General features: G+C 39.1%; 1 long non-coding RNA gene across 1 annotated transcript; it reads right to left on the reverse strand.

Moving 5' to 3' along the window:
• Positions 1 to 805: 805 nt before the first annotated feature.
• LOC103881168 lies at positions 806 to 23,635 on the reverse strand. The gene is made up of 6 exons (XR_004185332.1): positions 18,189 to 23,635; positions 16,316 to 16,520; positions 12,350 to 12,596; positions 5,635 to 6,895; positions 4,432 to 4,618; positions 806 to 3,721 (listed from the first exon to the last, which is right to left on the reverse strand). It is a non-coding gene; the product is annotated as an uncharacterized LOC103881168 (long non-coding RNA).

Consider the following 23,635-nt stretch of genomic DNA (forward strand, 5'->3'; position numbering starts at 1 on the left):
GTTGGTAAAGTAGTTTCCCAGGTGTATAAATTACCACTTTTGAAAACGCTATGCATGTATTTTTGGATATCATTAAGTTAACAGAGCCAACTAGTTCCATGTTAGAGGTGCAAGCTACATACGAACAAGTTGGAATGGATAGACAGCTTCATGTGGTACTGGATTAGATTAAGTGCTGCCAGAAATATTAGATGGAATTCATGGTTAGTTCAATATAGATACATATGCAGAACTGTTGAAATATTTATACACATGTATATTCTTCTGCTCAGTCAGCTGACAAGGCCTCAAGTCATCAGATGCCCCAGGGGCAATGAATATACCCTAGTCTCTAGATCTTCATTTCTAATTCCATTTTCCATTCAAAGGAACTAGGGCATTGTGAAGAATTGGTGGATGACAGGGTTAGACAGTAAATAAACACAATCAGCCTGCAGCACCTGGTAGTGCCAGAAGAAAATGCCAACCAATGACACAATAAACAGCCACACAACACCAACAAACCATAATTATGGGGAGATTTCAAAATTACAGACAATCCAACTGAAAGAAAGTCCCAGCTGGGTGCAGTGGCTCACGCCTGTAATCTCAGCACTTTGGGAGGCCGAGGCAGGCAGATCATGAGGTCAGGATATCGAGACCATCCTGGCTAACACGGTGAAACCCCGTCTCTACTAAAAATACAAAAAACTAGCCAGGCGTGGTGGAGGGTGCCTATAGTCCCAGCTACTAGGGAGGCTGAGGCAGGAGAATGGCATGAACCCTGGAGGCGGAGGTTGCAGTGAGCTGAGATCGCACCACTGCACTCCAGTCTGGGTGACAGAGCAAGATGAGACTTCGTCTCGAAAAAAAAAGAAAAAAAAAAAAGAAAGTCCCTTGGACAATACTGAAGCAATTTGTGTAATAAACCAAATAAATTATTTCAAGTAAAGTGTAAAATAAGTACCCATGTTTGCCTATGGGTAGAACAATGATGGAATAATATGGAATAATTGAAGAAGAATAGGCATTTGTTCATTGTGATTAATTCCAAATAATTTTTGTAGACACTCTGTCCCTAGGAAGTGGAACATAATTCTTCACTTCTTATTTGTGTGTTGTGTACAGTGGCTTCTTTTTGAAACATACAACATGGAAAGGAGAAGAAAAAAAAAACAGTACTTTGACAGTGTAGAAATTTGATTGGAACTATCTCATTCAGATGGTTAAATAAACATCAAAAATGATAAAGCATGTTATAGTCTGTACCCTTAACAGCATGTGATGAGAATGGCACTTTCCCTCTGTGGTCTTCCTCCTTGAAACTTACAATCCAGTCTAATCATGAAAGAAACATGAAAGAAATCCCAAATTAGGAATGCCAATGTCATAGCAATCATGGAAACTTGGAGAAACTGTCACGGTCAAAGTCGATTAAGGAGCATGAACTGTAAATGCAATGAGGTGTCCTGGATAGCATCCTGGAACAGAAACTCGACATTGAATGAAAACTAAATTAGTCTGAATAAAGTGTGGATAGTTAGTAATAGTGTAATACTGGTTGGTTCATTGTGACTAATATCCCACACTAATATAAGGCGGTTATTAAGGAACATGGTGTATGGAGTCTCTGGAAACTCCATGTATTATATTTGGAACAGCTCTGTAAATCTAAAACTATTCTTAAATTTCAAAAGTGTATTTTATTTTAAGCCTTTGCTGAGCTTATAAAACAGAAAGAACATTAACAATATCATTGATGCCCCCTGAATGTATCTCCTGAATTTCATCATCTTTGTTAACAGCTGAAGGTAACTATTATTATGGATTATTTTTGTCCATCTCTAGTTTTCTTATATTCATTTTTCCTGTATGTTTTATATATATATAAATACTATATTGTTCAGTCTCTTATCTTTAAACTTAAATAAATATAAATATTGAAAACACTGAATTTAATCCATAATCCCTAGTCTAATTATGATAAGACATCAGACAACTTCATATTGTGGGAAATTTTACAATAGAACTGACTAGTCCTTGTCAAAAGGGTCAAGGTAATAGAAAATAAGTGAAGACTGAAAAACTATTTCATATTGGAGAAGTTCAGATGTGGCAGGTAGAACCTAAGATGGCACCCAATGACTCCCACCTCTAAGTATAAGTAACATTGATAAGTAACTTTGTATTCTAATTCCTTCCAATGAATGTAGTCAGAAACTGTGAGTTGCTTCAAAATCAACAGAAGACTACAATGGTGATGGAACATTAGTAGGATCATTATGTTATATTAGATTATGATTCTTGTCTTGTTAGCAAAATCCCTCCCTTGGTGTCTTTGACAGAACATTTGCCATATGGGAGAAGCCAACGTGGGAGGGAACTGAATGCAGAAACAGGCCAAAGCCAGCAAAGAACTGAGGCCCTTGGTCCAAAACCCTTATCCAGAGTTTGCAATATTACGTTTAAAATGAATCCAAGATACTTTTCAAAAAACATGTGTCACTCACAGGTAGTATGAATATCTTAGAATAACAAAATAATCTTAACTGTTTTGTTCTCCCTATTAGTGCTGTCATTCATTTCACTTATACGTGAGTACACATGCACACATACGTGTATATTTATATACACATAACATATAGACATAAGCATGCCTAATCAAATACATCAGTGCTATTATTATTTTTCAGAAACCATTATCTGTGAGACTAAACTAAGAATATGAAAAATAAAAGTTTTATTCCATAGGGCAACCACTAAAATAGAAAAAAAAAGTTATATAATTGATATGCTAAGAATGGAGAGAAAATAGAATTGCATACAATTCTCCAAACCACTAAACACACAAAACAAGTGAAGTACAATAATGGGAAGAAAGAACAGGGGCAACAAATCAAAGAGAGTAACACATATGGTTGATATTAATCCAACTCCATTGGTTGTCAATAGTCTAAAAGCATCAATCAAAGAACTGAGAATGTCAGTGTAGATCAACAAAGTCAACCCAATTAAATGATCTTAAGTAAAATCTATGAAATATAAAGACAGGTATACATTTAAAGTAAATAGATGAAACAAAATAGCTTAGGCTAACACTTATCAAAGGAAGAGTCGCTGCATGAATTACAGACAGAGCAGTCTTTCAAGGAAAGTCACTAAAAATAAACATGGGCATTACACAAAGATGAAGGGGTCAGTTATCCAGTACAACATAATAATCCTTAAAGCATTTAAGTGCCTAACAACAGAATGTCAAACTATGTAAGGCCAAAACTGACATAACTGCGAGGAGAAAGAGATTCATTCACTATTATAGTTGGAAACCTCAACACTCTCTGTCAGATAGTATTTGTCTGCAACTGTACAGCTACTGTCATCTATACACACAGGTTACCTCAGCTCCATTCATCTGAGTGCCAAGCATTTTCAGGAACGGAGATGTGCCTTTGTATGTTACTGGAGGCATCTGCTACAGGGCCTCCGCCACAGCGGCAGCAATGGTCTCAGAGTGTCCTGGCTCTAAGACAGCATGCATCTCCCAAAGGACTTGTGGAGAGGGCACCACATTGTTCCAGGTATGCACGCCACTTTTGTAAAATGGAGGCTTGAGAAATAGCTGATACAGGCCTGGAGAACAACCCTTGTATCCAGCCCTTAATAGAGAGATCTGTTGTCGTTGTTACTGGCAGACGACCAGTTACAGGCAGATGTGCTGCGTGGCCTTACGTGTTCCCAGAACCTGTTGTTCAATTGGAGAAGAGTGGGTTTCAGCACACTTCCACAGCAGTGACCAGAATCTTAGAAGAACTGCTTTCCCCTGCTGCACATGCCAGAGGACCTGTCCTGTCCCTTCAGGATTTACAGTCACATCTAAAGACACTGGTATCCCAGAAGGGGGAAAATAGAGCTTGTGCCTGAGCCATCAGTATTTTAGCCCTTCTCAAATACTACCACTTGTTCTTCATCCTAGATCCCTTCTTTTTTTTTTTCGAGACACAGTCTCTGGCTCTGTCGCTCCCGTTGGAGTGCAGTGGCATGACCTCAGCTCATTAAATCCTCCGCCTTCCAGGTTCAAGCAACTCTCATGCCTCAGTCACACAAGTAACTGGGATTACAGGTACGCATGACCATGCCTGGCTAATTTTTTATACTTTTAGTAGAGAAGAGGTTTCACCATGTTGGCCACATTGGTCTCAAACTCCTGGCCTCAAGTGATCTGCCTGCCACAGTCTCCCAAAGTGCTGGAATTACAGGTGTGAGCTACTGTGCCCATTTGAGATTGCTTATTTAATAGTCAGTATAGGGGATGCAAACATTGAAACAAATATGGGATGAAAGCCCACCAGTATCCCCAAAGACCTAGGAAGCTTTGCAACTGTTTAACTGTTTTAGGTATGCAAAATTGTTATATTTTCTCAATGACCAAGCCTGAAGTAAGGTGTGTCTTACCTGGACAAGTGATCCATAGGAACTTAGCAGCTGGTCCCAGGCCTTGTACTTTTGTGAGTTGATGGCCCATCATCTGGATTGAAGAAGGGTGCCAGTGCATCTCGGTGGTGTTGTAGCAATGACAAGTCAGTCCTCAGAAGTTAGAATATCATCAATATAATGCCTGCAAGTCAGGGTAAAAGGGATGCTAAAGAAGGCATTAGCTAAATTTAGCACAGCATGATAAGTGTCTGTTTTGTACTAATTGCTCAGTCACTTCAGTTATATTACACACAGCAGCATGTATCTTGGAAAGATTAGTAGTGTCCACTAGTCTACTGTTGGAAGTGCCATCAGATTTTATTACTGGTCATACAGGATGGTTGAAAGGACTCTGGGCTGCCCGGCTAATATTAACTTTGGCCAGTTTCTCCACAGTGGCTGTGATTTCTTGTGTTCTACCAGAAGATGATATTGTCTCACATTAACAATACAAGGGCCTGTAATACCAGCACTTTGGGAGGCCGAGGCAGGCAGATCACGAGGTCAGGAGATCGAGACCATCCTGGCTAACATGGTGAAACCCCATCTCTACTAAAAAATACAAAAAATTAGCCGGGCGCGGTGTCGGGCGCCTGTAGTCCCAGCTACTCGGGAGGCTGAGGCAGGAGAATGGCGTGAACCCGAGAGGCGGAGCTTGCAGTGAGCTGAGATCCGGCCACTGCACCTCAGCCTGGGCGACAGAGCGAGACTGTCTCAAAAAAAAAAAAAAAACCAAAAAAAAACCAAAAAAAAAAACCAATACACGGTGGGGGAGGGAGGTCCACTTTCCCATTTTGCCTCCCCTCTTAATATAGCCTTTGTCATAGGTGAAATTCCCCCACAGATGTTTGTAAAGTACATCCTAAGAAGACATCCTTACTCAAGATGTTTTCTGAAATAGTTGAGATAAAGACAGGAGAGTAAGCAACGGGGGAAGTCTAGACAAAACTAAGGAGGAGAGGGGTTTGTTTCACTTAGATTTTTAACCCTTCACAACCATCTATAGCTTCCCACTTACTAGGTCTCCCTCTGAATTTCCATCAATTAAGACACATTCTTCACCTGCTCCCACTAAAGTTAAGGTTCTCTTAGTGCTGTTTTACACTCCAATCAATAGTGAGCTCCAAATACGACCTCTGGTCTCCCCCTATTGCTCTTACACAGAAGCAGTCTTGACCCTACCTATGATCTCCAGGCTGGAAAGAAATCCACCCCTGAATTGCAGAGACTGGGATCTTTTTACCGAGGGTTTCTTCTTGTCTTTCTCCCTCTTCTGGTAGAGATGGGAGGGGGCGGGTACTAAGAAGGGGTCTAAACTATTGTTCAGGAGTCACGTCTTTCCAAACCCCACTAATATGCCATTGGGTTGCCCATCTGTATTGTCAATCCCAGCTGAAATCAGATCATACCACATCTGTTTCCTAGTAACCCTAATTGCAACTTTTTAAACTCCTTTTTTCAGTACAGCAAACTTTGTTTCTCCCTTTTTCCATTTTCCTTTAGCAACCAGTCAGAACTCATCTCTTCCCTTTTGAGTTTCTAGGAAATCTGAAAAGGCTTTCCCCATATCTTGTTCCATAAGCGGATTATTTCACTTCCGGGGGTACTTCTGTCTCGATTTTTCAGGTTCATTCCCTTCTAGGGAGATACCATCCCCACTGGTGTCCCATGGCTGCACCATTCATGTACATAAAGCTTTCTCTTGGCAGCTGTTTAAAAGTTTTTGCTGTATCCAGTAATCCTGCCCAGGCCTGTGTGTGTTGGAATCTGGCTTTCCACTGCATGAACAGTTTCACTCTCAAACGGGGAGGATAATGATCTTCCTCCTCTGAGTTAACCTCTATGTCATCATCTGACTCCATGGTTGGTTCCCAAGAATTGCAGGTATTTGCGTCCCCAGCCTGGCGTGGCAAGGACAGTCCACACATTCAGCTGGCCCAGCTCTCTCTCTCCCAGCCACACAAAGTGGCAAGGTACGATTTCCAACTGTGCCTCTTGAGTTTCAAGTTTATCCAAAAAAAACCCAGACATTAACACAGACATGGAAGTTCTCACATCCCTTTCTCACTGTGATTCTTTTCCCAGCTTCCCTACACTTGTCTCAGCTGCTACTTGTGCTTTCGTGACCGCTCCCATAGAAAATAACAGCAGCAAACTCACTGCTGTCACTGCTTGGCGATCTTTCTCACCACGGTGAGTCATACTTTTTAGTAGCATTTTACTAACAAGCTTTCTAGACCCTCTGTCACTTGTGAGGCACCCTCAAAAGTGGTCCACAGACAGGTAGCATATGGGCAACACCATCCACATGGATGACGAGGGCCAATCGTAAAACTTCCTCTACAGATGCTTCTGTCCCCTTGTCCATACTTTGGTTTCCTGGCTGGCCATTTGCTCCATTACAGGGCCGTATACACGAAGCAACTCTCAAATGCCAAAGAATCTGAAAAATTAAAAGAGGCAGAAAATCCATTTTGTCAGTACTGGTTAATTTATGGATGCAGCGTACACACAGGAGCATAATCTTGGATGGCTGCAGGTAGGTGGTTGTTCACACCGTTACTCTCCAGACCCTGGGTTCATACTCCATAGGAAAAGGGTATACATGCCTTAGCAAGGCAATTAAAAGCAACCCTCCAGAATGGACAACGAGGCTACATGCATCATAGCCTATAATTTTTGTTGACATGATTTTATACTAAGGACAGCAAATAAATGAGAGATCAGAAGGCATTCAGGGAACCTGGGTAAACCAGAAGTAACATGGTGGATTAGCATCCAAAGTGGGTCATTTTGTCTCCACAGGTTCTATGACCTGCTGTTTTTTTGAACTACAGCTGGGAATATTAATGTAAGTGCAAGACATGCACGGTTTTATCCTTCCCTGTCTTTGGTAGTACAGTGATGAAGAGAACAGTCTCTGGAGGGAAATTTCTAGTGTTAAATGAACGCTCCAAAAAATAAGAAAATGTAATCTTTGAACACAGATAGAAGAATCAATAGGCCAGGCACGGTGGCTCACACCTGTAATCCCAGCACTTTGGGAGGTCAAGGTGGATGGATCATGAGGTCAGGAGTTTGAGACCAGCCTGACCAACATGGTGAAACCCCATCTCTACTAAAAATTTAAAAAATTAGCTGGGTGTGGTGACATGTGCCTGTAATCCCTTCCACTCAGGAGGCTGACGCAGGAGAATTGCTTGAACCCAGGAGGCAGAGGCTGCAGTGAACTGAGATCGCAACATTGCACTCCAGTCTGGGCAACAAAGCGAGACTCCGTCTCAAAAAAAATAAAAAAAATAAAAAAAATAAAATAAAATAAAGAACAATCAATAAAAGTAAAAAAGAGTTGAAAATCTGATAGATGCCTATATAAACAAATAATCCAAAAGAATAATTAGTGGAAAAAGATGAATTTTCAATAAATATTTCAGGATACTGAATATCCATTTGGAGAAATAAAATTTAACTTTTAAACTCATGCACGAAATCAATTTCAGGTGGATTATAGACCTCCGGAGAAAAAAGAATTCAATAGAGTATTTAGAATTTAATATAGGAAAATAATTTCATTACAATAGGGTAGGTGAGGAATTCTTTGCACATAGAAAGTGTTTACTCTAAGAGAGAAATGCTATTCTAACACAGTTGATGTGAGTAGGGACACTGGGTCAAGCTCAAGGTTGTTCTAAGTCTCTTCCTGTAGGGCTTTAGCTCAGATTCAGAGCTAGAACTTTCAGAAGCTCACAGTAGTGTCTACCTCCTGAGATGCTGTGACGAGTTAATGCACTCACACACGCAATGTGTAGACTAATAGCAGGTTTGAAAGGAGAATAAAATCTCAGGACACTAAATCACTATGCCCAATGGGAAAGTTAGGCTTGGGAACCCTGTCACACTAAAACTGACTTCCTTTTTTCCCCAAATAGATAGCTGTAATTACACACGGTTACTTTATCTTATGCAAAACGTAGCAAACATGAGATGAATGTACAATCAACTTTATCCTCCACTCCATTTTCATACGTAAAATGCGGTTTCAGTGAGTGCTAATCAAAGCCTCACGAGAATGCAAACACTTGCCTCAGGGCCTACCCCTCTTTTCTTCTTTCTCCCTCCTTCCCTTACTGCTCACTTTTTCCTCTTTAAATGCTGAAGTCATCAAAACTCTCTTTGGAAAAAGCACAGACCACAGATCCTGCTGTAACTTGTGTTTCTTTTTCCCATGCACATCCTCAAAGTTGGCAAGATCTAGCTCTCAATTTACTGAGACCCGCCTCAGTCCCATTTTGGTTTACACTGTGGAAACCACAGTGAGTTCTGTGCAGAGTCTGGCCCTTTGGCCTGCAGCAACTCTCGGAGCAGGGCCCGGGTACAGCCAGCTGGAAGCTTTGTATTGTTCTGACTGACTGGATGATTTGCTGAGGTCTGGGAGCCTCCCTCCACAGAGATCCCTGATCTCCCAAACTTTTTGTTTGAGGTCCGAGGTATGTTCTCTTGTAGAACTCCCTTTCTGGGGTTTGCTGCTTCTGAGGAGGCAGAGAGCAGTCTTCAACGTGGACCAGCATCTGCAAGTAAGGAGCTGGCTTGGGGATTTTTAATTGGATTTGGTAGCTTTAAGTCTAGGTTTCTTGTTAGTCAGTTATAAATTCTTATGTTCAAAGATCTCAACTTATGTAAATTGTGCAATCACTTTTTCTTCCTGTTTTGGTAAAAATCACTGTCTCCTCCACAAAGTTTTGATTGGAGATACATAAAAAAGATTTTAGAGATCTCATATTCTTAATAATTGATTAGAATATCAAATTTTACAAATGACTGACAAAAGCGTCATGACTATCCTTGAGAATTCTGGCTCTGTACATTAAAATCTCTTAGCATTGCTTAAAATTCATAAGACTACTCTTGATTAAAGTGCATGGTCAAATATTTAACTTTCTTTGGGTTCAATGTATATAAATGTGTTAGTGTATGTTACAAAATTGCACACCAAACCTCTGTGACACAAAATTTACCCGTATTACAAACCTGCAAATGTACCCCTGAACCTAAAATAAAATAATTGGTAAAATAAAATAGAAATGTCCTCAGAATTTAATTTAGATATTTGGTCTGAAGTGCTCTGTGATATTTTAAATAATTGACTTGTCTTTCTTATAGCCATAGGAAGGTCAGGGGACATATAGTGTTCTCCTCAGCCCAAATGTGCCCTCTGACTACACTGGGAAGGGTCAGACATTATTGGCAGCTCTGTCTTTTGTTCCTGGTTCTGCACCTGATACATAAGTAAAATTTCTTACTTCCTAGATTTTTTCACTAAAAATAAAAGTTACTGAGAGGTAATTAACATTGCAATTAACATATATAATGAAATCTACTAGATGCATCCGAAGTGTATAATAAAAGTGAGGTGTGTTTTTAGGAAAAAAATTGCTACAGAAAGGTGTGAGAAATGTGTTTTCCTTACAAAGGGAAATTTTGTCTACTGTAGAGGTTTTCAAATTGTCTTAAAATTGATGGATAAAGCTAAATGGATAAAGAAACTTGGGGCTTGGTGTGGTGGTTAATTCCTGTAATCCCAGCACTTTTGGAGGCCAAAATGGGAGGACTACATGAAGCCACCAGTTTGTGACCAGCCTGGGCAACAAAGTGAGACACCATCTACAAAAAAAAAAAAAAAAAAAAAAAAAAAAATTAGCCAGGCACAGTAGTGTGTGCCTGTTGTCCCAGCTACTCAAGACGCTAAAAGATGGGAGGACTGCTTGAGCCTAGGAATTTGAAGCTATAGTAAGCTATGACTGTGTCACTGCATTCCAGCTCAGGTGAGAGAGTGCGACTTCATCTCAAAAACAAGGTAAAGGAAGCTCAGAAAGAATTTTTTTGTTGTTGTTCTAAGGTCAAATGATAGGACAAAACTGAAAGGTTGACTGAATTGTAGATTTGTAGCAGATTGATCTTACAAAAGAAATACTGTGTGTGACCAAATGGGCTGAAATTTAAAGGGTATTATTTAGTCTTTCTATAAACTGAACATTAAAAAGCACACTTACGCAAGCGCAGAATCTGGACATGATTTTCTCAGAGAACTTACCTGCTCCTCGGTAGAAAATAGTAAAAGGTTAACAAGCATTTCTTAAATCTTACCTTATGATTAAACTGATTGATATTCGATGAATTCATTTATAAAATTTTACTAAAATTGCTTTAGTATTAATACCACACCAGGCAAAGGTAAAGTTGGTTTTCTTTTTTGAACCAGGATTTTGTTTAATATAAAGAGAGAGTGAAAGATTTCTGTTTGCCTTTTGGGCAAATTGCAAAACAAGAAGAGGGGAGTAAGGTTCAGTTGGTCTCATACTATATTTATTAGCTCTTACTGGTTTTTCGCTTTTTCAGGGTCTTTTTGTTTGTTTTTTTTGAGACAGGGTCTCACTCTGTCACCCAGGCTGCAGTGCAGTGGTGTGATCTTGGCTCACTGCAACCTCCACATCAAGAGTTCAAGTGATCTTCTTTCCTAAACCTCTGTAGTAGCTAGGACTACAGGCACACACCAATACAACCAGATAATTTAGAAATTTCTTTTTTGTAGAGACGAGGTCTCACTATATTGCCCAGGCTCACCTTGAACTTCTGGGCTCAAATGATCTTCCCGCGTTGGCCTCCCAAAGCAATGGAACTACAGGCACAAGCCAGTGCATTCAGCCTGACATTAGACCTTATTATTTGAGAAACTGAATCTCCTTTCTCTATATCAAAGAATAAAGGTTTTTACTTTTTAGAAATACTTAAAATATAATTTTTGGCTTAATGAGTAATTTATTTCATCGTGATTGGTGATTCTATTTTATAATATCAAGTGTTTCAAACCTTTGATATTGGACAAACTTTCCAAATCAAATTCTAATTCAGCCTTAGTGACCTAATTAGCTTTTTGAATATCAGGTCACCTGAAGTCCAATAGGGACACAATAGCCATATTTAATATGTTAAAATCATACAGGAAACATGGATGAATATCTAACTTTCTTTGAGTTCTATTTGCCTAAATATTAGCATGTGCTCCAAAATCATATGAATGCCAATAATTCTGACATGGCTTACTGTATGTTGTCAGTAATAACTATGATTATTATGTTAAATTGTTGTATGACACAGAATTAACCAAATTTCTTGTCAACTGTACCTGTAGCTATGACTGTCCTAAGAATTTTCCATTCACAATTATTGTTTTACTTTGATTATTCTCAATAAGTGGCTTATAAAAAACCAGTGGCACAAAACTTGCTTCTTTAGGGGAGTTCATGGAAATGACTCCGATAGGTTTTCTTGAATTTAGGTTTCTGGTAACTTTGGAGATTGTGCCATTGTACTAATGAAAACAACAACAATAAAAACAACAAAACTCCCAGGATTCTAATTAACAGGCTGGTGTGTTCACGAGGACTGCTAAGCCCATACAAAGCAGAACAAGTTAATTATGTGGCACTGAAGTAACAGAAGGCTAAACAATTTTTTAGGACTTTTTCATTTGAAACACTGACGACTATTTTTGTTTTGTTTTTCAGAGTGAAGAAACTTTTTTCTTAGCTATTTAGTTTTTAACAATTAAATATGATATACTCTTTAGAGAAAAATTTGAAGTATACTTCTTTCTCTTACCTGACCTTCCCAGAATTTGAAAACTATTTCTGAATATTCTTAATTTATGGTAATATAAGTTATTTGCATATGATCAATAAGAATTTTTTTTTTTTTTTTGGTAACGGGACACAATTGGAGACACTGGCTACCTTGCCAAGGCTTTGGCTGGAATAGCATATTTTCATCTATGAGCAGATTGCTTGGAGAAATTTAGGTTGAATAATAGAATCAATAAAATTCCCTTGGAGAGACTGACCTTGTACCTTCTCTATGCGGTTTATTTACAGATTTTCTGACCTGTGGTAAGAAAAGCATGTCACTTTCTGACAGGCCTAGGAACTCCAAGTAATCTTGTGACCTCAAGATGAGAGGAATTCACCCAGTTCATACAGTTATTTGCAGGCACAATAAATCCTTGGTTTGAGCTTGAGGGGCTTTTTGAAAAGTCAAATCTTAGACGCTTCGTTTAAAAAAAAGTTCCATCAATCCCAACTTAGAAGAGCCTATACGGAAAAAAAAAAAATTATTCTTGTAGCACTTTATGAAAATAATCAGGCCAAATACAATAAAACTAAAACTTACGTTGGAAATAAATTGGTCTTACTATGATTTTGCTGTAGTAAAAACGGAAGACTGTAGAGAGAAAAATGTATTTCAAATGAAACTATAGTATATCTTTTATTGGATTCTAGCCTTGTTCATTGCCTTCTAGTTTTATTATTTGTCTACAGTTTAGCCAGACTGGATCCTAAATTCTTTTACTGGTTACAAGTCTCCAAACTAACATTTTCTATGTTTTATGACTTTTTCTTTCCCATTTTTTTCTGATTTGGAATTAGTAGAAATTAAAACTGTGCTTTTTGTAAAGCCCTGCAGACTGAAACTAGAAAACTTAAACTTTGGAGAAATAACAGCATCTTATTTACATAAAACATTTTCATGACTGTCTAGTTATATATGGACTGCTCTGCAATATCGTCTATTGGTTTTCAAGGATTGCTTTCTACTTTGTTGCTATAATCCAGCTGTGTCTCTTTTTTCTTATTTTTTCCCTTTATTTCTTATTTCCCTTATTTCTTCACAACCTTCTAGAATGAGTCTCCTTAAAAATGTGGGTCCTTACCTTCTATGAAAAACCATCCTAATGTTGAAAGATTAGGGGAAAAATATAACCAAACAATCATTTTCTTCTAAAATGCCTTCTCTGAAATATTTCGAAGAACAAAGAAAATAAAATTTTGGGACCCCAAACTCACTATGCCAAAGGAAAAGTTGGGAACTGAGTCATGCTAACACTACCTTCCTTTTGTTCCCAAAGAGACAGCTGTAATTTCACAAGTTTACTTATCTTATGTAAAATGTAGATCTCCCATGCACAAGACAAATGTACAATCAACTTTTTCCCCACTCCTCTTTACACATGCAACATCTAGATGCAGTGAGTGCTAATCAAGGCCTTGTAAGAATGTAACACTTGCCTCACTGTCTTTCCCCCACTTTCTTTATCCTCCATCTGCTCCTGCCTGGTCTCACCCCTATAAATATGGAAGTCAGCAAAACTCTCTTTGGAAAAAGCACAGGCCACAGAGCCTACTGTGGTTTATGTTTCTTTATCCTTAAACTTGGCAAAATAATTCTCTGAATTGAATTAGATCTGTATCAGTCATTTTTGGTTTACACAGGTCTACACTAAACACTAAGTCAGTATTTGCTACTAGTGACAGTTTTTTTCAAGTAATTGCAAGAAGTACCATAGGTATCAACTGTAAAATACATCATTATTTTGCATCACAATAAAAGTCTAAAACTATTGAAAAACTATGACATGACAAAAATTTTATCTCATATATGTTGAAAATAATACTTTTTGTTTGAAATGCCTGTTCCCTGGTGCCATAAAGAATTAGCACTGGAACATAAGTTAAATTTCCTCAGCAAGGCCATTTTTATATTTTCTGCAGAAATGGTACACTCACTAGCAGTTTTGCTATGAGAGTACACCAAACAGAGACAGGGTCATTTATACTAATGCATCCACCCTACTGCTGTGTCCGGTTTCCATTGGCTGGAACCGGACCTCACATTCTGTATTTGTCCCGACTGGCTAGCAACTTAGAACTTCTCAAAAGAGGCAAAGGCAGAGGAGAACAAAGGAAGGAGGAAGTCACTTATGGAATGCTGAGAAAGGTAAAAACACCTTCAAATAAGGAAGAGGAACAGGCTATGACCTAATGCTTGGACCAGTATACACAAGCCAGGGCAAATATTTAGGCTAAATTGTGAGCACTAAGAACATAAAGTACATTGATTTCTTTATTACGGCTAGCAGATATTTAAGAATGTTAGCATAGGTCTGTGAATAAATTTTGCTTCTAAGAGAAGTTACTATTTATTCTTAATTAGATGGGGAGGAAAATCTTTGAAGAGGAACCTCTACTTTACTTTTTCCACTTTTGAATTTATATAAATGTGTGTATTTATGTTACATCACTCCTATGATCACTGGTTTTTCTATGAGATAGAAAGTGAAAGCAAAATAGGTAATGAAGGTTTTCTAAAATTTCTCATATTTGGATAAAACTCTTCTAAATCACTGTGCAACTCACCTTGTCCATGGATTTTTCCTACATTAGCATCATCTCTGCTAATTAGGAGCTTTGCTGATGCTGTATTTGTAGTGAGAGAACTACAAGGTTTCTGTTAGATTATGTTTCTCATCTACTAACATCCCTCTATGAGTCGTGATGTTGAAGATACCACCAGAATGTGAAAATTGAAGTTTTTTACAACAATTTCACGTGTGTGCACACAAAGTCGATCACATTATGACTGTCTTCTAACCGATAGTCTTTTTACGATATTATGATTCATCCCTATTTGAAAGATGTAAAAAATATGCCTTTTAAAATAAATGGAACACACTATTTTTTCTCTGTGACTGCCCCCTTCTCTGTATAAAATTTCATCGGCTTATATGTATTCTGGTCTATTATTGCGAAAATATGTTTAACTATAGTTTCAAATTAGTTGAACAACTCGATTTACCTGCTGCCTCAGGATTAGAAAGAGAGTTATTATTGGGCTACTAGAATTCCTATTTTAAATGTTGCTGTGAATTGTTCTAATTTCATATAACCTGGGCATTCATTTTGTACATAGTTTTGACATTCTTATGCCAGAAATAGGGTTTAGAAATCCATGACAGTTTCTAGTTTGTGGCCGCCTCCACGTTCCTCAAGGTGGTCATCGAACACAGCCCCTTATAAAACCTGCTCAAGGTGACTACTGCATATTAGACAGCTCAATACCACCTTTATCTCACCCCACTGTCCCCTGTGGGAACTGCACAGATGAATACTGCAGAGGCAGTAACCACCTCAGTCACAGTTTGACTCTATGGAAATCATGGTTGCTTGACATTAACCCAGCAATCTGACCTCGTTATGAGAAACCTACTTGGGTAACACTCCAAAACGCAATTGTGATGCTGAGTTTTAGGAGTCAACTAACTGTATTAAGGAACACCTAGAACACTGGCAAAGCATTACTTCTGGGTCATGAGGGTTTCACCAGAAAGCTCTGAAATGTGAGTCGGTAGACAGACTGGGTAGATCCTGTGATGGAGCAGGGACCCTTTGTTAGGGGCCTGTAGCTTCCCCAAGCAGGGAAATAAAGAAGAATCCTGAGTCCCTTCAAGGCAAATCCTAGGTACCCAGCGAGCATTGAGAAGGAAATGAGGCACTTCATAAGTAAGAAGGTAATAGTAGCCTAAACAACAGCCAAGGAAGTTAGAGTCAGAAGATGTTTTGTTCTAAAGATCACATCTTAACATCCATTCCTGAGTCATTTTCCATAAACCTAGACACCCATCAAACGCATCTGCTGACAAGTACATCTCAGATAAGGGGGGCCTGAAAACTGAATTCTGACTGTCATTCTTTGTACTAAATTTCTTCCTGATGGGCCTAGACAGAGTCAAATCCATCAGCCAAAGAGCTAACATTTTTTTCTGCTGACCCCAAATTTTAAAACAAACCTTCTTTTCTTTAAACAATTACAAATCAGAAAACCTTTGAATCTATGTACGGGCTGTAAGCCCTTGCTTCAAAATATCATGAGTTTTCAGGACAAAACCATGTGTAACCTCCATGTACTGATTTATAATTTTGCCAGTAACTTCTGCTTTCCTGAAATTTACCCCTGCTTTAAAAAAAACTCTTACCTGCAAGCCACTGGGGAAGTGGGAACTTAAGCATTAGCTGCCTCATCCGCCTTGCTTGACTATGTCCAGATAAACATCTCCTTTTCTCCCACTGCAAATGTCAGTGTAGATATCAGTCTTACTGCACTGGGTGAGCAGACCTGAGTTGAATTCTATAACAATCCACCCTCTATGTGGGTAGGCACCATCCAGTGGGCTGGGGGCCCTGAGAGAATGAAAAAGTAGTGAAAATGATTTTGCTCTCCCTCTCTCCTAGAGCTGGTACACTCTCTGCCTCCTGCCCTTGGACATCTTAACTACAGATTCTCTTCCTTGGGACTCCAGGACTTACTTCTGCATCCCTCCACATTCTCAGGCCTTTGGCCTCAGACTGAGAATTACACTGTCAGCTTTCCTCATTCTGAGACTTTCAGCCTTGGAATGAGCCATGCTACCGGTACTCCACGGTTTATAGGTTGCAGAAGACCTGTCTTGGCTTCCATAATCATGTGATCCAATTTATCTAATTAATGCCACCCCCTATCTGTCTATCTATATATGTATCCCATTGGTCTTGTGTCTCCCAAGAATGCTAAAACAGGTTTTATTTTTTAAACCATGAATGATTGTAGAGAACCAGAATTTTAGGAATGAGTTTCTTTCATTGGTTTTGGGGTTTCTAAAATTAGATTTCTAAATTGATGAAATCTAAAAATGCTAAAGAATCCATTTATAATAGTCCAGAGAACATTGCTAGTCCATGTCATAAACTGCTTAAGAGATATACAAACATCTACCTTTGACACTCCTAATCAAACACGAATAAAAGACAAGGAACTTGGTGACTCTGACAATACATCTTTAAACATCGGTGGAAAATCAAGGACTCTGCTTCTGGCGTTGATGAGTAAAGTGATTGATAAAAAAAGATAAGCTAAGAGATTCAAATTTCAGAATTCGGCTTCACATAAAAAGCCTTAGAGCCTCTTACAGTGCTCTGAGTGAGAATTATATCTCCTATAGTCACAGGGCTGAAAATGCTAAAAGGCAAACACAAACCCTCACCATGCAGTTGGCTGAATTACTATGAAAGTTGAACTTTCAGCCTAGCAAGGTATCTACTGTAAATTTACAGCACTGTTCAGAAAAGAATGGAACCCTGTAGATTGGGTTGGGAACATTTGGGGAGACCATGTTGAGGCTGGAGACATTGAGCTCTGAAATTCTGATGTTTTCTTTGCCGGCAGACCTGACCCCTGCTGACACCCTCTTGGCAGTAACCTCTTCACCCACACTGGTATAGGTGGTTCCACCTCTGTCTGAAGAGATTATGCCAGCATTGCCTGAGGGAAAGGTAATGGACTCCCCTGAGGCAGTGGCCGAGGAATGCAATGCTGATTCTCCTAAGGCCCCACACCCACCACTCTTTTTTGCTTCTAGACCTGTAAGTAGACTCAAATCTCAAAAGGCCATTTAAGTAGACTCAAATCTCAAAAGGCCCTTAAAAAATGATATACAAAGTTTGGCCCATGGGAGGTCCACGACAGTTCAAGAAAACAATTTGAGTTTATAACTTATACAAGCAGAAATCTGGAGAACATGTGTGGGAAAGGATATTAAGAGTTGGGATAATAGTGGAGGAAACATAAAGTTGGATCACCCAGATTTATTGATACGGACACATTAAAAAAGATACTGCTTTTAGTTTTGCAGCATGGGAAATTAGAAACGGCCCTAACTGGTTGGTTGGTTGGCTAAACCATGAATCAAAAGATGGCTCTTATTTAGCCAGTTGGATATGCCTGATCTCCCTTGGCCTAACATAGAGGGAGAGATTCAAAGGCTTAGAACAAATGGAACTCCAGAGTGCATTTGTCATTTGAAATCTACTCACCCACACTGGGAGGCTCCAGAAGATAAACCTTTCAGCAATACTTTAAGAAACTGATTTGTGAGGGGAGCCCAGCATCCTTGAATAACTTTCTCTGTAGGCGGAAGCTTATACTGAGAGCCACAGTCACTCAACAGAAAATTTAAATGCGTTGGAAATAACTGGATCTCACAGGTCCCAGGGCTATGTGGCAGCTGTCAACCTTCAGAGTCAAGATGGATATAGTTACCAAAATGGGCAGCAAAGGTAAGGCAACATTCAGATTCACCTGACTCAAGTAGAGCTATGGTGTTGGCTAGTCTGACCGTGGTGTTCTTAGAAGTAAAATAGAAAAGAATCCTAATACACTCTTAATTGATATGAAAATACTGAAAACATTTACATTACGTTTACAAAAGTCAAATTCAAATCAAAATAATAGAAAATCACAGCTCCTACTAAAATCCAAGAAAAGAGCCAGTTTACATTCAAGAACTCCTTGAAAAAGGGAGCAGACAGGTCCCCTTGATGAAGGACCCAGGTATACCACAAAAACTTTATACTGTTAATCTTTCTCTGATCCTTCCCAAAAGGGAACCTATAATCTTTTAACAGCTGTGTTTTGGGGAAAGGAATATAATAAGAACTTTTCAGGACTAGTAAACAATGCTCTGACCTTACATTGATTCGAGAAGACTCAACTCAAAACATCACTACAGAATGCCAGTCAGAGTGGGGATTTATGGAGGTCAGGTGATTACATTTTAGTCACATGAAAATACAGTGGGTCCAGTGGCCCCAAACACATACTCTGGTCATTTCTCTAGTTGCAGATGCACAGCTGAAATACACATAGTTAGCACCTGGCACATTTCCCACATTGGTTCCCTGACCTGTGGAGTGAGGGGTAGTATGGTGGGAAAATCTAAATGGAAGGCACTAGAGCTGCCTCTACCTAGGAAAATAGAAAATCAAATTCATTACCACGCCTCTGGAGTGACTGTAGAGGTTACCACCACCATCAAGGACTGGAAGGATGCAGGGGTGGAGATTCCAACACATCCCTGTCTAATTTGGCCTGGGCAAAAGACAGATGGATCCTGGAGAGTGACAGTCGATTCCCACAAGCTAAACCAAGTGTTCCTTGTAATTGCAACTGCTGTATCAGATGTGGTTTTATCGCTTGAGCAAATTAACACATTCCCTGGTACCCGGTATGCACCTATTGATCTAGTGAGGCTTTTTCTCTATTTCTCTTCATAAGGCCCACCAGAAGTAGCTTAATTTCAGGGTCAATGACAGTAGCATACTTTCTCTGTCCTACCAACACAATATCAACTTTCCATAACCCAGTCACAGTTTGCAGGAAGTTGATCACCTTCTCCTTCCACAAGATACTACACTGGTCCATGGCATTGATAATATTATGCAGATTCAACATGGTGGAAGTGCAGTAACAAGCCCTCTGAGTACTTATAAGGTATTTTCATTTCATATAGTGGGAAATTCTCTAACTAGATCTCTTTTACCAAAAGCAAAATACATACATACATACATACATACATACATACATAAGGTATTTATGGCCCTATGTCAGAATAAGGGACTACAAAAAAACATGTAAATTGACTTCCACAAGGATAAAAGGAAGAGAAGGGACTCTAATCCTCCAGTAGATGCGATCATGCCTTCTCTGACAGTACTCAGCCTCTTTTCCCAGGCACCTATGTCATCAGTCACTGGGCTTATGAATAAAGTGGCCAAAGTGGTAGGGACTGAGATTATGTATGCACACAGTAACCTGGAATTCCTTTCACCATGGCCAACCAGGTTACAGTCCCCTCAGAGTGTTCCAACTGTCAGCAGCAGAAACTAACACCGACCCTCTATATGGCACTGCTCCCCAGGATGATCTTCCAATTTCCTTGTGGTAGGTTGATTACACTGGGCAGCTTTCATCAGGGAAGGGGCAGCATTTTGTTCTTCCTGGAATAGTAAGACAGTTATTCTGTCTATAAATTTTACTTCCTTGCATGCAAATATTCTGTGGCAGCTACCATCCATGGACTTAAAGAATGCCTATCTACCATTATGGTGTTCCACACAGCATTGCTTCTGACAAGGAACTCATTTCACAGACAAAGAAGGGCAGACATGAGCTTGTGCTCAGAAACTTCAATGAATTCACCATGTTCCCTACAATCCCAAAGCAACTCACTTGAAACAATGGTGGAATGAGCTTTGGAAGTTACAGTTTCAGCACCTGCTAGATGACAATACTGTGTAACTGTGGGGAAAGGTTCTCTAGAAGGCTGTGTATGCTCTGAGCTAGCATGCATTATATGGTACCATTTCCCCCAAAGCAGTGTGGTCACAAACACTTCATCAATCTCTAAGGACTCACAAATATTTCCTAGTCTTCTTATCTTCTAAACCCTCACAAGAATATAGGCTTTTACTAGTCTGCCTCTCTAAGATTCTTTTAGCCTCTGCCCATCACCCAGTTTGAAAGACACTTTCATATTTTTAGGTATTCATTTTCAGCAACAACCTACTTGTCATTACCAGTTTTCTGTATTAGTGCCTTCTTTGTTGCTTAAAACAGAATACAAAATACTGGGTAATTTATAAAGAAAATAAAAGTATTTCTTACACTTAAGGCATACATGGTGGCTTGGCAGCCTCCACAAATTTCAAAGTATTATTTTTGAAAGCCTGGATTCCAGAGAGAGAGAGCCGTCACAGGGGCAGATCCACTGCAGAGAGCCCCCCGCAGAAGGATGCCAAACACAAATGTGGGGTTGGAACTGTGGCAAAGAGTCCCCACCAGGGCAATGCCAAGTGAAGCTACAGCAGTGAGGTCACTGCAGCGAGTTCCACGTGGGTAATGCCTAGTGGAGTTGAGGAAGTGGTGCCACTACCAGGATCCCAGGATTGTGAAGTCCCCCATGGCATTCAAAGCCTGCCTGGGAAAATTTCAACCGGTACAAGCACCCATGGGTGATTCACCAGGAAAACCTTAGGGGTGACACTGCCTAGGGCTTGCCAGTCCAACCCTCACCCCAGTGTGTTAAGGAGTCAAAAAAAAATGCTCTCCAGCTTTAAGATGTAATGTTTGCCCTGCTGGACTTCAAATTTACTTAGGGGCTGTTACTTTTTTCTTTTTGTCTATTTCTCTCTTATAGAATGGGAATGAGTACATTATGTTTATCCTGAAATCATCTTTGAAAAAATTCTAACAGTGAGAAAATTATAACTGTAAAAGAGATACGACCTGACGGAATCCATCTTGCCTTTAATCTCCAAGCTACCCTTCTTCCTTCCTGGACAAAGGGAACATTAACTGGGGGAGTTGATAGCCTAACTTTGAAAAAAGATGAGAGCCCCTCCTTGAAACAAATCCCTTAATTGCTTGGGGTCCAGACCACCTTTATAAAACCAACAAATTAACTACAAGATTAGAAAATATGGCTCACGAGTCATACAGCCAGAGGCCTTCAGATTACGAACATCAACAGTTGCTCCTAGAGATAGCATTAATACTGTGAAACCTAAGAGGCCTAGGATCCCTATCAGCCCACTGTTTGGGATGGCCCTGCAGACGGGTCAGTTACAAAATTTGCTACATCTCCCTGAAACAAAAAATTTGAAGTTTCCCTCTTATTTTGTTTTATGTCCTTGAAAACGTGACTTTGTAACCATGTGAGGGTGCTGTCCCTTGTTCTCCCACATACAGAGGGTTGGAATTTCGGGGTTCACGTCAGGCAGCCAGTCTGAAAGGATACATGATAATGTCACAGCTAGCTTTAAGGATTCTCTTGAGGAGTTAAAATCCTTGAAGCTTGGAGCTGAATGACCTACATTATTTCTGACCAGCAGCAACTGCCCCATACTGTAGCTCAGTAACTAAGGTTTTCCCTTTTACTGCAGCAGCCTGGGTTTGATTCTCAGCTCAAGCAGTAAGCCCTTTCGAGTGTGATACTTGGAGACTCTTTGACATTCATTCGATTATGTTCTTCTCCATGGACATCTTCTAACTTTGTCTTAAATTTTGCTTTCTAAGTTATCTTTGGAGAAATTCTCAATCTTGCAAAAACTGCTTGCCATCTCTCTGAGACATTTCATGCATCCACGGTTAAGTCATAACCTTAGTTAGGCTTACAAGTTTCTCATGGGCAGTTACTTTTGGAAAAGTTTAAAGCCAAAAATACTGTCTATTTGTCTTGGCTAAAATCTATTAATAAAAGAATTCAGGAGATTTTCTTTTGATGTCTCTGCAATCAAAAATCAATTGATTAAGGCTGATACTGAGCTACATGTGTACAGATACTATTTTAAAGCTTTTGCTCTCCCTCTGAAAAAGTTTCTCATTCAGTGGAATTCTTTCTGATCCTCCATTTACTCCTGTCTGTTCCTCCTTCCTCTTGTATCTAATCTTTTTGACTCTTGCCAGGGACCTGAAATTACTTTGCGTTATGAAAAAAAAATTAACCTTGTTGTGTAATAGCTAGATAAAAAAATATATATACTTTTTAAAATGACTAATGGAAGTTGCTTACAGTAACTGATTATTATTACAGGGTGATACTCTTTTATTTGCACATTTAAATAAGAAAGGTGTGCTTTTACGGGCTGATTACAGAGTGGGCTGATTGGCGTTGCGTTGTCCAGCAGCCTTGAGGAAATGTCCTTACAATGAAATACACCATGGAAGCATTGCACGGTGTCATCCCATATTGTTTCCCTCTTTAGGGGACCCAGGATTCAGTATAAAAATGACATTCCTCATTTAGGGGAACCTGTTTTGCCTTCCAGCTCTGCCTGCTTATCAGGCCCTAGAAACTGCATGCTTTCCTGGTTCTGTTCCTTAAAACATTCCACCCCAAAGTCAAAAATACCATTTAAAAACTTAACAACTTTAAGAAAATCTCCAAATTGAAGAGTGTCTGCCTTTCCTGGCCATCCTGACTGAAACCCCCACATTTTTCCTTGGTTTAGATAAAATATAAATTATCTATTTTATCTTACCTAAGATTTATCCCTTTAAAATAAAAATTTGGAACTGCCTGGTTAAAAACTGTTTAGGGCAGGGAACAGGTAATCAAGAGACTGATGATCTAAAATGAAAAAGAAAAACTTAAAAACTGACAAATGTAGAATCCATATAACTTTATCAGATCTGCTTCTCTGTCTGTGTATTTATACGCTTCATATATATAACATTTTGCTAACAAACTATATAAAAGGGCTCTAATTAATTGGCATATATATGCACTTAAATAAAATATTTTATCAAAAAATTTAACTAGAATGCTTTGTAGTTCACATGACTCTAATAATCTTTGAATAATAAAGATAGCTCTAAAGATTACTGGTACAATAACATTATTTCTTCAACATTTAGACATTTGGTCTAAATTAGGCAGGTCAGATATTCTCTTTGCTCTTTTAAGGTTATAAATATCTGTGAC

Source organism: Papio anubis, chromosome 7 (genome assembly GCF_008728515.1).
Source record: "Papio anubis isolate 15944 chromosome 7, Panubis1.0, whole genome shotgun sequence".
Classification (NCBI taxonomy): domain Eukaryota; kingdom Metazoa; phylum Chordata; class Mammalia; order Primates; family Cercopithecidae; genus Papio; species Papio anubis.